This window comes from Arvicanthis niloticus, chromosome 2 (genome assembly GCF_011762505.2).
Source record: "Arvicanthis niloticus isolate mArvNil1 chromosome 2, mArvNil1.pat.X, whole genome shotgun sequence".
NCBI lineage: Eukaryota > Metazoa > Chordata > Mammalia > Rodentia > Muridae > Arvicanthis > Arvicanthis niloticus.
The window spans coordinates 110,504,089-110,519,269 of NC_047659.1; the positions used below are offsets into that span (position 1 = coordinate 110,504,089).

At 41.2% G+C, this 15,181-nt stretch overlaps 1 protein-coding gene across 3 annotated transcripts in view; it reads right to left on the reverse strand.

Annotated features, from left to right (window-relative positions):
• Sel1l2 (SEL1L2 adaptor subunit of SYVN1 ubiquitin ligase) overlaps nt 1-15,181 on the reverse strand; it is a 124,885-nt gene that overhangs the window by 50,141 nt on the left and 59,563 nt on the right. The window lies entirely within an intron of this gene.

Here is a 15,181-nt window from a genome sequence, read left to right on the forward strand (position 1 = left end):
TTTAATTTTGTTCTTATGATTTGAAGGTTTCCAAATTTGAGGAAAGCACAGTAAGGAAATGATTTCAGGAGGCATTCTGAATTTGAGTTGAGATAGGCTAGCCAGACACATGGGAAAAACAACAGGGTGGGGGTGGGGCCCTGAGTACTACCCAACATGGTACACCAAGACAACTGTTCACTCTCCTGCTTTGTTATAATGAAATAGTGACATCCCTGTCTATATCATCAACCTTGCAGAATTGTTCCCGTCATGCATCTGACATAATGACACATCCAAAAATCTCCTAGGAGGATGGTAAAGTAAGTGTGTGTGTGTGTGTGTGTGTGTGTGTGTGTGTATACCTTATTTTTGGAAAACCACGACCCAGTCGTTGAATTTCTTGTCTCTCCCCCCCCCCCCCCAAACACACATACATCTTTTAACTCCTTAGTAATTTTCTTCATTATTGAAGCTTGCCCATAAGGACTAGCTACCTAAAATCATAAATGGTGTGACTCTAGAGAAACCCATAGCCCCTCTTGAGGATATGTTTTTGAGCTAGGACAGAAAGACAGTGGAACATAAGGGGATATAGAAAGGTTTGAAAAGAGACCCTTATTCTGTAGTCTGGTTTAAGTTTTCAGCAGCTGAGAATCAAGAATTAGAGTAATTGGGCATGGTGGCACACACCTTACATCCAAGGACTTTGGAGGCCGAGGCAGGTGGGTCTCTGATTCAGGCCAGCCTGGTCTACAGAGTAAGTTTCAGGACAGCGTGTCTATAGAGAACAACAACAACAACAAAAATTTAAAGCACAATTAACATTTGCTATGTCCTACATAGAGACAAAATTCTTTTAATATATAGATATTTCAAATAAGAATGTTAAAATAGCAATGAACTGTTCCTAATGTCTGAGCACATATGACCTTCAAATATGGCTTCTCTTGTTCATTACTGAGACATTTTCTGGGAATCTAACAAACAAAATTACTAATTTATATTTACAGTGACAATATTCTACCTTCCTGTATGACACCGGTGAGCTCGAATTTTACTTTATCAGTTATAATCCCATCCAACGCACTCCTGGAACCCAACTGTGAACTCATTGATTGAAAAGAAAAAAGTTTTTTAACAGCTCTTTGAGATGTAACTTTAGAAGCCACCTTTGGTGGCTACTGTAAAGACACCCAGTGTGACTCCTCCTTCTTGAGAAGCTCACACTCACACAGTAGGTGTGTCATCTCCTTTTTCAGAGCCTCTCTCTCCCTTGCTTAGTTTTATATCTTTGCATTAAACTCTAACTCTGCATCATACTTATTCATGCCAAAGTTCTTTCTGTTTTGAAGTCAAGAATCCCAGCCTTACTGGAGAGGATGGCTCTGCAAAGAGCTCAGGCTACTGTAGGCAGCTGTAGCATGGAGCTGTGTCTCAGGCCTATACCCTACAGTTGCTGCTGCTGCCTTTTTTCTGTAACCAATGACCCCCTTTCTCCCCTCATCACCAATTCCTTACTTTGTATTTAATTCTTCCTCTGACAGTGACGAGAAACACTGGATAAAGGGCTCTGCTTAATCTCTTAGTCTTTTACTACTTTTCCACTCTGTACCAGCAGCCTTCTCTCAATGGTCAACCTGTAGGTGCCTGTACTGCTCCGCTTACAAACCAGCCTTTCTTATGAAAAGTGTCTTATACTTTCATTTTGCTGCTGTGACAAAAATACTCTGACAACTTGGAGGAGGAAAAGATTTATTTCAGTTTACAAGTTATAGTCTATGACTGAGAAAAGTCAGGGCAGGAACTTGAATCAGAAACCATGGCAGACTGTTATTTGCTGACTCATTCCCAGGGCCATATTTAGCCTTCTTTTGTTTTAGGTTTTATTTGTTTTTATTTTCTGTAGATAGCTATTTTGCCCGTGTGTGTGACTGTATGCGTACACTTTGTGTCTGCAGAAGTCAGAAGAGGGTGTCAGGTCCTTTAGAACAGGAGTTAAAGATTGTTGTGAGTCACTATGTAGGTGCTGGGAATTGAACCTGAGTCTTCTGGGTCCTTTGACGTGTGCCTTTAATTCTAGCACTCAGAAGGCAAAGACAGGCAGATTTCTGGGAGTTTGCGGCCAGCCTGATCTACATAGTGAACTCCAGAAGAGCCAGACCTATACAAAGACCAAAAAGACCAAAGATATCTCTCTCTCTCTCTCTCTCTCTCTCTCTCTCTCTCTCTCTCTCTCTCTCTCTCTCTTTCTCGCTCTGTCTCTCCCTCCCTCCCTCCTGTCTTCTCAGTTGACTCTAGTTTCTGTCACACTGATTAGAACAAAATATTGGGGATGAGGTTTACAAACTAGAGTGAAGAGTAGGTGTCTCAGGACTATAAATCTAGTTCTGTGACACCCTATTCTGACCTCCAGGAGCAGCAAGCACACACACGGTGCACAGACATATATATATAGGCAAAACGCTCATTCACAAAATTTAAAATAAAAATTGAAAATTCAAAAAAGAGAGAATTAGGTATACCAGAAGTCTGCTTAAGATGACAGTGACTTTGGAACACGTAGTAACTAAACTAAACAAATTTTATATTTCAACCTGTGTCAGAGATAATAATGTGTAGAGAGGTTTTTGACATTTGTGACTTCCTCTTCCTTATTTTTATTAATATATGTCTTAGGTAATTAGTGTCAACTTCCTTGCCCAATGCACCTTCATTTGGAGAGAAGGTCTTTGAAGAGGTGACTCAGATGCGTCATCAGGGAAGTTCCCAGCTCAGTATGCCTGGTGTTCTAATGAGAAGTGGAAGAGACTCCAGGGTGCATAGGTACAGAGAAGAGACATGTCAGAGTGTGGGACTTTCGGTGCAGCAGGAACTTCTAGGGCAGAATCTTCTATCAGAGCCTAGAGTGTTCTGTCCTTTATAATCGGTTAAAACCGTGGTGCAAGCTGCATATGCCTTGAGGCATTTCCGTCCACCACTTTAATCTTTTAAAATACATTTGTTAACCTTGAGCTAAGCACATCTCCAAATGTGTCTATTATCTTTCTTTCTTAAATTGACTCTTTAAACTGAGCATGCTAAGGAATGGACCTACCCTTCAAAGAATATGCACAGTCTCTGTAATAAAATTTTTGTATTTTTTTTTGCTTTATTCTGCTTTGGGAATATCTCCTATTATGTCCTAGCCTGCTGCAGGAATGAAGATCCATTTTTCATGTCTTAGTTATACTTATTTTGGCTCTATGTTTGCCAAAATGCTAGCCCATCATATTGGCTTACAAGGAATTAGTCAGATAATGACCTACTATAAACCAGGGACAGAAGCCTTCAAATGACACCAAATCTGCCAGTACCTTGGTTTTCGAATTTGGGTCTACTGAGCTACAAGAAAACATTACTTCTGTTGTTTAAGTCGTTCACTCTATGGCGCTTTGTTATGACAGTGCTAGGAAACTGAGATACTCACTCTCCCTTTAGCAATAGGCACACCCACATCAGAGCACAGACTACCTGCGAAAGGCAGGAGGGACTACAGTTTTCTTCTGTCTCTCTAGGTCTCCAGCCCAGTGCTCTGACTTTGTTAGATAGCTAGATGGCCCAGTCATCCACTTCTACAAGGTTTGCTTTTTGAGATTATAAGCTAGCAGTATGGTTGGCAAACCTCCCTGTGTTTGGTAGTTCCTGGACCCAGGTAACCTTTCCACGAATGATGAAAACACAGGTTATCTTTGGCTTATACTGCTGACCCTTAAATTGCCAACTTTCCTAAATAAGTATGTTCAAGAGTCACATACATGTAAATGTATCCTTTGTAAAGACACATAGGTGTACCTATCTCCTTTGATATGCCTGTGCTGATTCCTGGCCTGTACTGCCTTCATCCTGTGTCTCACATCAAAGCTCCATCTTCTCCCCAAACACTTTGCTCTGTTCTTTCCTTTGCCTTTTACTGCATTCTTCCTTTTTTATCGTTAACCTCAGTCTCTAAATTCCTAACCTTCAGATTATCAGTAAATACTTTTAAAGTTACCTAGAAAACATAAAGAAGGTAATAAATTATATCAAATCTCAAGTTACATTTACATCATGAATTATGAAAATAATCACTGAGAATGAGGGAACTGATGGGTAAGCCAGGAGTCTTTGAGTCTGACCATGAGTCAGGTATATTCACAAAGTGATGGAGATAAAAACAGAAGGTTCTTTCCTACAGCAGCAAAGCTGTCTAATGCTGACTGCTGTGTCCTTCCCACTGACTGCAGTTGCATTTAATATAGATCAGCTTCAGCCTCTGACTTTTCAGGATTCACATCAGGAGAACTCTTCACATTCACCCTTATGTGTGCCAAGAAGACAGAATACTGTCAAAGGAGGAGAATAATGATCTGTTGCTAAAAATAACATTGCATCCAAGAAAGAATGACTCAGCACAGGGTTTAGCAGATACGATTAACTCAGACACACTTAAGTAAGAACAATACTACTGCAATAATATACTTGATTGTCTACTGGTCATTGTCATCAAACAGCAAGACCCCCACGGGTACTGGAGGAAGCAGTAGACAGTGTGAACTGTAGAAATAAAATACTCACTCTCTTCAAGCGTGACTGAAATCAGGATTCTGGCTTGAAATATAATTTACTATCTAAAACTCTTAATTTAGCTAAAAGAAATATATTTTATAAAATAAATAAGAACCAAACCAATATATAATAGCAGGCGTTAATAGGCGTTAATATTTATAAAGTAATTAATGCTAGACAGTTCTCAGTGCTTATATTTATTATTTTTTTCCCTGCTGACTGTAAGAAAGACTGATACCATTCTCTGTTAGTGCTGAGGTGTTGTGGACACAGAGAAGTCAGGTAGCCTGACCAAGGTCACTCAGCTGGCAGTCAATTCTAGGCTACATTAAGAGCTAGTGTAGTCACTGTTCCTATGAAAGACACAAGTTTTGAAACTTTGTGGGCCTCATGTCTAGGCATCTATAACAGGAGGAGTATCCAGACTGAATTAGCCACCACTTTACAAGAATGGGATAAATTCATTTATGTGTAACCATGTTGACCTGAAAAAGGCTTTCGGCAAAGAGTAGAAAAGATAGTAATGTGTGCCTGTTGAGTGCCCTGGAAAGCAGATGGTGACAGTTGCGTTTAAGAAGTGCTTTTTTTCTCTAAGGTCCTCAGTGTGGAAGCTTGGAATTAATCATCTGGAGGAGGAGAAGAACTGAGAACCCTGAGACCAACTTCCCTTAAGCTGGGTGTTTCCTTCTCACCCTTCCCAGAGAGACATAAGAGTGATTCATCCCTTTCTGGAAAAGACATACATGACTTTTAGTCAACACCACTTCGACCTGAGACATAGTTTTTGAGGTGATCCTTTGACATTAAGAGGGAAAAGAAGTCTTTCTAGTGAGTGATCCGAGAGAGACATTATTCTTCACTGTCAGCCTCTCTCTTCACCGTGAAGTGTCTCTGGACCCTCATCTGGAACAAGTTGGATTGGACAGAGGAAGACCCTGAGGCAGATTTGATAAAATACTTTTTGGATACCCAACAGGGAACCTTGGAGCAATTGTTGTCTCAGGACTGTTCCAAGTAAAGCAAGATGGTCAGGGCTTTCTACTCCTGGTCTGATGGCAATTGGCAGTGACTCCCAAGGGGCATCCATCTTCAAGCAGCTGTCTGTCTGGGAATACTGTCCCATTTGGGACGGGATACCGAAGACTGTCTGCAATTGGGGACATGTTCTTCATTAAAGGAGTGTTTGTCTGGTGCTTGTCAGTGTCTGTTGCAACTATTCAACAAGTCAATAAAATGGAATGCAAAAGATAAGCTTAGCCTAGCTATTTTAGGTTCCAAAAACAAGAAAAAAAAGAGGAATGTCCAAACTATAGTTATAAAAGTTGTAAAATACTCTCCTCCAATAAAGGATGTGGCAGTGGCTGACACTAGATAACTAAAATGAATTCTGATTAATCCCATGGGAGTCAGGAAAAAACACAGGAGTCTGCAGGTCCAGGCTCCACCTTGCTAGCACTCACACTGGCTATTGATTTGCCCAGATAACAATTTAATAAGGTTAATTACTTTTTTAGATTTAATTTTATCTCAGAAGAATTACCTGTTGAAGTCACAGTATTAAGGTACTCTGGGGGAAAATGCTTGTGCCATTTTCAAACAAGTAATGGCAGTGAGAGCGTCATGTTCAACATCACTCAACATCACTCAAGTGTGCTCTAGAAGCCCAAGGCTTTGTTACTTTTGTGTGTCACCTATAACATAGTACACTTCAAAGAAATTCTGAGTTTGAATTCAGTTCTGACACCATATACTAACTCTGCACAGAGACAAGTTGTTACAATTTAACTCAATTATTTATTCAAGGATTTATTCACTCTGAGTATTTGGCAGACATAGTGCCAGGAACACATCTTGCTTTCAAGTAATGGGGATGAAACTACTCTTTGTTATATGTGAGAAGCTCTGGGTTAAAGAACAATTGGCAAGATTGAAGATGAGTCATTGCTGTTTTCGAAGTGTGGAGAACCATATGCATGTTCTAGAGACTTCAGCTTGATGTTGATCGTTTACATTTCTAGAATAGAAGCATTTTGAGACGAGTTAGGCTAAGTTTTGTTTCTCTTTTTTTTCGTATACTCAGAGGCCTGGGGAAAAGCACTTATTCAGAACACCTATATCTCATTGCCAAGATGATATTTCATGCACAGAAATGTTAGAGTATAGACCGAATAAATCAAAATTCAGCAAGTTTACAGTGAACCTGTAATCATGTCTAACCCTATGCTATTACTTCATTTCTATAGCTTGGGAAGTTCAAATTTTTATTAGAGATCTTAGCTCAACGCCTTTCTCTTTCTTAACTCCTGATGCCCAAGTAGTGCTTTCATGGTATATATAGTTATGGGGAATACAAAGTCACAAGGGCCAGTTTATGTATAGACAACCTGGTGCTGTGATAGTTATCTGGCATGGGTCAATTGCCTAATGATAGACCTGGGAGGGATGGGGTACAACTTATCACAAAGTGGCTGACATCAAATGTCTGCAGAATCCAAAACTTAGCAATGATATAATCTGTTACGTAACTATTGCTGGCAGAATGTCATGTTAGTGTGAATTTAATATACATTTGGCCCTGTTATCAGAGGCCAGAGATCCTCTGCCTCTGATGATAACCTGTCTACATGTGTCTGTAGGCCTGTCTCTCCAAGAGGCCAATGTGCCTGTCTCTATGTGTGTATCTGTACCTGCCTGTGTGTGGTGGTATGTGTCTGGGTACCTGGTATTCTATGTGCTGGCTTTTTTTTTTTTTCTGAGTGAAAAGGCATGTTATATCTGTCTATGACTTCTTGAAATCCCATCAACCTCCTGGTCTCCAGTGACCCTCCCTGTCTCCTGGTATCACCTTGAACTCATTGACACACAGTGAAATGTGATATCTTTTTGAGTTGTTCTAAAAGAATATTCCCTTTATGAAATGAATCTGAGATTGCAGACTTAAGATTTCACAGAACAAAAAAAGAGGCTGATGTATTCCAGGGATTAAAATAGCTTCTTTGGTCATCTGTGGCACGGATGATTTAAAAACATGACTTGGGATCTTCCAACTTTGGGGTTCATTGACATCCTGATTTAGCACAACCATCACCTTCCTGGATCCTAACAATGCCTCATATTTTTCCACACAACTCTTCTTATCTTTTCACAAACAAGGAGAGCTTGGAAGCTGGGAGTGGCATCCCACATCTGTAATGCCACTCAGGAGGTGAAGGCAGGAGGACGGAAAGGTCAAGATCACTCTCTCATTATTGCTTCATAGGAAGTTCTAGGCCAGCCTGGGATACCTGAGACCCTACCCAAACAAACAGAGTCTCATCAGCATGACTGTCTAAACATCATCAAACAAGAATGACACCAATAGACATGCTAACATGAAAGGGGGAAAGCCGAGAGACCTCAACCTCACATAGAGAACAGCAGGCTACTAAGGTGTGCTGAGAGCCAAAGAAATAGTCTTCCCCAGGGAACAACTCACCAACTGTTTATCTAATACCAACTGATCAGCCCTGAAAATGTATACAAGTAATGTTATGTAGACTGAGCAGGTTATGTTTAGGTAACACACACACACACACCACTAACACCACCACCACCATCACTACCACCACCACCACCATCAACAACAATGCTGCCACTTAAAGTTTTAAAAAGAGGTCATGAATCTGAAAGAGAAGGCTTGGGAGGAGGAAAGAGAAGAGAGAATTGATAAAATTAAAATCTCAAAAATTAAAAGCACAAAGAACTCGAGGAGCTCAAGAAATCTTACAGAAGAGATGGGAGAAAGATTGAGAGACCCGAAGAAGACAAGAACTCCACAGGAAGACCGACAGAGTCAACTAATCTGGACCCTTGGGAGCTTCCAGAGACCGAATCACCAACCAAAGACTGAGCACGGGCTGAACCTAGGCCCCCTGCACATATGTAGCAGAGGAGCAGCTTGGTCTTTATGCGGGTCCCCCAAACAACAGCAGGGGCTGCCCTGAGTCTGTTGCCTGCTTGCCTGCCTGTGAATCCCACACCCCTAAATGGACAGCCTTGTCTGGCCTTAGTGGGAGAGGATACACCTAGTCCTGCATTGACTTGGTGTGTGTGTGTGTGTGTGTGTGTGTGTGTGTGTGTGTGTGTGTGTGTGTGTAGAGGTGTTGACACCCAGAGGGGAGCTTTCCTTAAGAAAGGGAAGGCAGAATGGTGGAAGAATTTGCATGAAGGGGTACAAGGAGGAGAGGAAGGGCTGATATTGGATTGTAAAGGGAATAAATAAATAAATTTAATTAAAAAAATTGGCATCAGCTGATACCAGCTTCCAGTGTGGGCTGGGAGGGGGATCATGAGCAGATGTTTGCCCACTTTCTATCTATAAATGCTTATTAAGGCAGCTTCACAAAGACATGCATGCCGTTCACGTATTTTAGCAAATAAAATCTTCACAACTTCATCACATTTAGAATTCTATCTGGCTGATCTGGTAAATATTATTCTGGAGATTTATAGTGGACTACTGTGAGTTTTTGGCTCTAAATTTGGCCCTGTCCCACTGACTGCTGCAACAAGAGATTGGGTAAAAGATTATACGGCAATGAATTAGTTTGTGTAATCAAGAGTTTGAACTTATAGTTCAAAATGGTCACAGTGAATTGTTTGTTTTTTGCTTTGTTTTGTGGGGTTAGAGGACTGAACCCAAACCCTTGAGTAGTAAGGACCTTCTCTCCTACTGAGCTACACTGTCCCTTACAATAAAATTTAATAGGTATAAATCTTACATTTAATTCTTTAGTGTAATCCCTGAGTGTCCTTGCATACTAACGTGCATATATGGAGATCCCAGGACTGCTTGTGGGAGTCTATTCTCATCTTTCATCACATGGGTTCCAAGGATTCAACTCAGTTTGCCAGTGCGTTTACAGCTGGAGCCGTCTCACCGCCTAAACTTAAAACCAACAATTGTGTGGAGGCTGGAGCTATAGCTTGATGGTAGAGCACAGCATCAAAGGTTTTGTGATTGATCTCCTCAGAAGCAAACGAACTTTGAAGATGTAAGTAGTAGAACATAGATGGCTTGATGGCCAACTCATGTGCCATCTTGCCTTGGCTACAGTCCCATTATTCAGACACTAACCTAGTTGTTAAGTTGTGAAGACATTTTGTAGATGTGTCTAAAACCCATAATCAAAAGGATTGTTCTAGATCGTCTGGGTTGGCCTGATTTAATACATTTCAGTACCTTAAGTGTGAGACCAAGGCTTTCCTAATGAAAATCAGAAATGGGCTGGACAGATGGTTCAATGGTTAAGAGTGTAGACTACTCTTAAACTCTACCCCAATTTTGTTTCCAGGACCCACTAGGTAGGTCATAATCACCTATAACTCCAGTTCCAGGGAAGTCAATATTTCTGGAATCTATGGGCACCTGCACTCAGACACATACATAAACACTTAATTTAAAAATATTAAAAGTGTATTTTAAAAGGAAAGAAAAGCAAAAACACCATCAAAACAATAACCAAAAACAAACAAACAAACAAACAAACAAAACCATTGGACTGGGCTAAGCATGCCAGACCTGAGTCCTGGGGACTTTAAGTGTCCCAAGATAGTTCTGAATGCAGCCCAACATATTTTTAGATGACTGTCATATTACAACATCAGAAGGTTAAGGATGCCTGCTAGACAATAGCTTTAGTTTATGTCTATGGGTTCCTGAGGGAGGAGTAAGGAGAGGAAGAGAAGGAGATAGGGAGAACGAGAGATGTAGGAGCCATGAAAGACCACACATGTAACAAGAGCAATCTGGTTAACATCTTATATCATAAGGTTAGATATTGGGACACATCTCTAAGTGGGCATCTTGTTAATTGAGCATCACCAAACATATAAAGCCTTGGATAATCTTTAAGCATTAGAGTCTCATTTCTACTGGGTCCTGCGTGGATGGTGGGATGGTCTGGGCTTAGCCCAGCTTTGTGGAGACAGCGTGGGAGATTGGCAGAGCCATCTCCCACTCTGGCGGTGTCTTGTGGGTGGCAGGGCCGGTGCTTCTGGCTTGCCTGAGCCAGAGGCCTGAGCCAAACAGCAACAAGCTCCAGTCGCCGCTCATGGCCTCAGGCCTTGCCTAGTTGGGAAAATGTCGGGCCATAACGACAAGCCAGATTGGGTGCCACTGATTTTAAATATTAACTTTAACAGGTTCCAGTTTGTTATAGAGGCAGTCTCCTCTGTAGATTTTAGGCTTGCCCCCATAGTCATTGGAAGTAACCACTTACAATAAATACTTCGACACATGTCTGTATCTCCTACTGGTATTTTTCCTGGTTGATGCCTGACTGAATGTGCTGCTTAGGCCTTTCTGACACACGGCTTAGTCTTTCCTTTCACTCTTCTTTTTCATCCTTTCTTTCCCAGCTTCTCCCCAACCCCAACTTTCCTTTTTACCTCTTCTTCCCTTGAGACGGAATTTCTATATATACCCAGATTGATCTTAAACTACTGGTCTTCCTGCCTCAGCCCTCTGAGGTCTTGGATGACAAGTGTGGGCCACTTGGGCCACACAGCTAGATTGACTTAGTACTTTTAAGTGAGAAGAACATTCAATTTGCTATGAATATATTATGCCATCTCACTGTGCTCTGGTGTCAGCAACAGCAAGAGTGTGTTCTGCAGGATTTGGAATATCACAGTTATCCAGTCCAACTCCACCCACCATAAATTTACACTGACTAGCAGGAGATGTGAAAAGATTAAAATTATTGTGGGTTCCATGTAAGTTAAGGACTTTATAGGAAAGGGGTGTATAAAAGAATAACAAAGACCTTTTATGACCCATTGGTTTATCTTACATAGTTAGGTGTTCATCTCATCTTCTAGGAATAACAATCAAAGACGTGAGACTAGCTGACTTCTGGAATTCGTTCTTTAAGACTCTGTCATTTCACTTGTAGTTTATCATGTGCCAATGAAAGCCTTCGTCCTTCTAATGTATGATGTGTAATTTGCCTGCCTGAAAAGCTGGCATTCTGGATGCCCCCTGATTGTCCTTCTCGTGAACGCCTTTCTGCAGTTTCTGGATAGGTTCGGTCAAAGGTGACCATAGGGAATATGAAGAGTAGGTAGAAATAAGGGTATTTATTCCTGGCTTGTCGATCTGTGACTCTGTAGCCTGGCGTTGTCTCTTGACCTAGGGTCACAGTTCTGTCACAGGGTCTTCTCGGTGCACCTCTTGCTTGCTTTCTCAATTCCAGGAGTCATGATGCCCTGAGGTCCCTAGAAACCTTGAGATGGTGATGTTACTAGTCTGTCAGACACTTATGTTTTCACACTATCCTGTTTCAACCCTTAGAAAAGGCCCTGTTTTTCAACTTTTCTCAAACGACTCTATTGAAAAGTGCTGTTTTCAGGTTCCATCTGGAATGGTCTTTTAGCTGAGAACAAACCAGCCTTTCGTGGCTAACTATGAAGCAAAAATACTGTTGACATTATTAAGATTTTAAATGTCTTTGTTAAAGCAGGACTTTCAGATGGAGCCCAGTCTGGGGTCAATAAGAAACCTTCCAGCCTCTAAATGAATAACTCGCTCTGGAATCCACTGCTCTCGGTTTCTGCCTATTGCTATTATTAGTAGTGGCTGCTTTTCTGTATTTACTTCTAGTAGAAGGATACATTCCTCACTTCTGTAAAGCTTGAGGGAGGGATAATATGGCTTATAAAATGAGGCCTCTCATGTGAACATGGCACCACTGATTTGAATAGGTGCCAGTAATGAATGTATACCCACATCCTGTGGTGATGTGGGGCACAATGATACATACTTTTGAAGTCAAGTCTGACTACTCAAAACATGAATGCTTAAGTCTACCGCATACACAGTGGCTGTTACTGGTAGAATAAAAGTATTTTTCCATTATTTGTTCTCCTTTAAAACTTTCAAGTATATTTTGGTGCTTAGCAGATCGTGCCATGTTTATCATATAGTTCTGTGTCTACTCAAAATCATTAGAGAAGCATGTAAACAAGTGAAATGGTTTTTCAGGGAATGTCTGACTTCATAACCCAGGCTGGCTTCAAACGTGCAACTCTCTTGCTAAGCATTCTGAGTGCTTGAAACGTTCTTGTTGCCATAGCCAGCCATCTCTTCAAGAGGAGTGTGCAGCTTAGTGGCTGAGAGCTAGAGAACTTCACCACTCCACCATTCAGGTTCAAATTTCTCTACGAACCAGCTTTGTGATGTTAAGCTGCAACGACTAATATCCGTTGTTAACCTGACAAGATTTAGAATTGTTTAGCCTCTGGGCATGCTCACGAGAGACTTTCTAGAGTAGGTTTAACTGAGGAGGAAAGACCCAGACTGAATGTTGGCAGGACTATTTCTTGGGCTTGGGTCCTAGACTCCTTAAGAAGGAAAAAGCCAGTGGAGATAAGCATCTTTACTCTCTGCTTCCTGACCATGGACACAGTGTGACCAGCTGCCTCAAGCACCTGCGGCTTTGATTTCCCATCATGATGGACTGTACTCTTGAACTGTGAGCTGATATAAACTTTCTCTTCCTTAAATTGGGTTCCCCATGATATTTTATCACATAACGAAGACATATCCCTTCTATGCTTGCAAAAAGCCACAAGGGGCCCAGGGGATGGCTCAATAGATAAAGCTGCTCAAATTTGTGGACAAAAGTATAGATCTCCAGAACCCGTGTGATTGTGGGGAAAAGTGCAACAGCAAAGTGTAATTCCAGTGCTTTGAAGATGGAGACCACAGATCCAACAGGGCAAGCTGGCTAGCCAGACTAGATATATTGGTGAGTTTGCAAATACCCATGTGTATATATCACATGCAAATGCACATAAGAAAAAAATCCAGTAGTTTTTCCTATGTCTGTACCAGTTGTACTCTCATTATAACTATAGGAATTAACAGAGCTGTATGTAAACTGATGAAATACAATTACAGAAAGAATATATGAATGGAAAGTAATTTAAATACTATGGGAAATTTTGATGATGGAGTGTCAGTAAAAATTACCCAAGTCTATTATAATGGGACATCTTAAGAGAATCAGGGTAGGGAATTCTGTAGATATCCAGAAGAATTCTGGGTAAGATTACAGTGAACCAACTGACTTGGACTCACGGGGACTCACGGAGGTCAGGGAGCCTGTAGGGGTCTGACCTAGGACCTCTGCATGTTTATTATGACCGAGTAGCTTAGTGTTCTTGTGGGATTCCTAACAGTGGGAGCAGGGGCTGTCTCCAACTCTTTTGCCTTCTCCTGGGACCTTTTTCCTCCTACTGGGTTATCTCATCCAGCCTTGATGTGATGTCGTGTGCCTGGTCTTATCATAGGGTGTTATGCTGGGTTTGGGTGATATCCCTGGGAAGTCTCTTCTTCTTTGAGGGAAGGTGGGAGGTTGGATCTGGAGGAGAGGAGGTTGGGGAAGGAGAGACATGGGGGAGGGGAAATAGGGGAAACTACATTCAGGGTTAATATTTGAGAAAATTATGTATAATATATAATCACTATAATATATACATATATATTTATACTGTACATATAAATATACTATATATAAAATATTAAATATATTGTAATATTTACAGTGATAAAACTTGACAGGATAGAAAGTAACACTGGGGATAAGACTTCAAGGTCAAAGCTTTTGCTTTTGCTTGTCTGCTATTTAGCTTCTGCCTGGCAAGTTTATTTTTCTTTTTTTTGTGAGGTCATCTACATTGTTGCCTCCATCTCTGCTACCATCCTTCATGGACATCGGAAACCAGTTTCTTTATCCTTTGTCCTAGGAAGGGTTACTATGGCTACAGTGAAACACCATGACCAAAGCAACTTGGGGAGAAAAAGGTGCTTCCACATCACAATTCATTATCAAACGAAGTCAGGACAGCAACTCAATCAAGTACCAGAACCTAAGGGCAGGAGCTGATGCAGAGGCCATGGAGGAATGCTGATTAATGCCTTGCTATGTATGGCTTGCTCAGCCTGTTTTCTTATAGAACCCAGGACCACCAGCCCAGGAATAACACCACCTCCAATAGGTTGGGATCAATCACTAATTTATTCATGGCCCTACAGGCTTGCCTACAACCTGATTTTATGGAGGCATTTTCTTGTTTCCCTTCTGTCAGATGACTTTAGCTCATGTTGACATAAAACTATCCAGCACCACCTTCCAATGTAGACTGAAGATTGAAGGTTCTCTAGAAATCCCCCAGGCCATGGAGACTGTTGAGGAGGCATCCAACCTTATGGACTGAGTATTCCCAAGTTACCAGCCTCTTCAGGGTAAATACGGCCATTGTTGCACACCCAGACCAACAGTGTAAGTCAACTGAATAAATATGCTTTTAATATGTATTCACCCTATTGGTTCTGTTCCTGTAGAGAGCTTTGACTAACACAGTTGCTCATGTGTCTTGGTTTCCTATTCCACGAGAAAGCCCCTGCTGGGAGAGCTCATGCATACTAGGATGGAGACGGTGTATATTAGGAGGGCTAATACAGGCTAAGTAAAAGGCAGGCCACATTTCTCTATTAAAACTGACACTTAAATATTACAATGTGTATGACATATTTTAAATAAGTTTAGACATGCACACATTTTTATAGTAT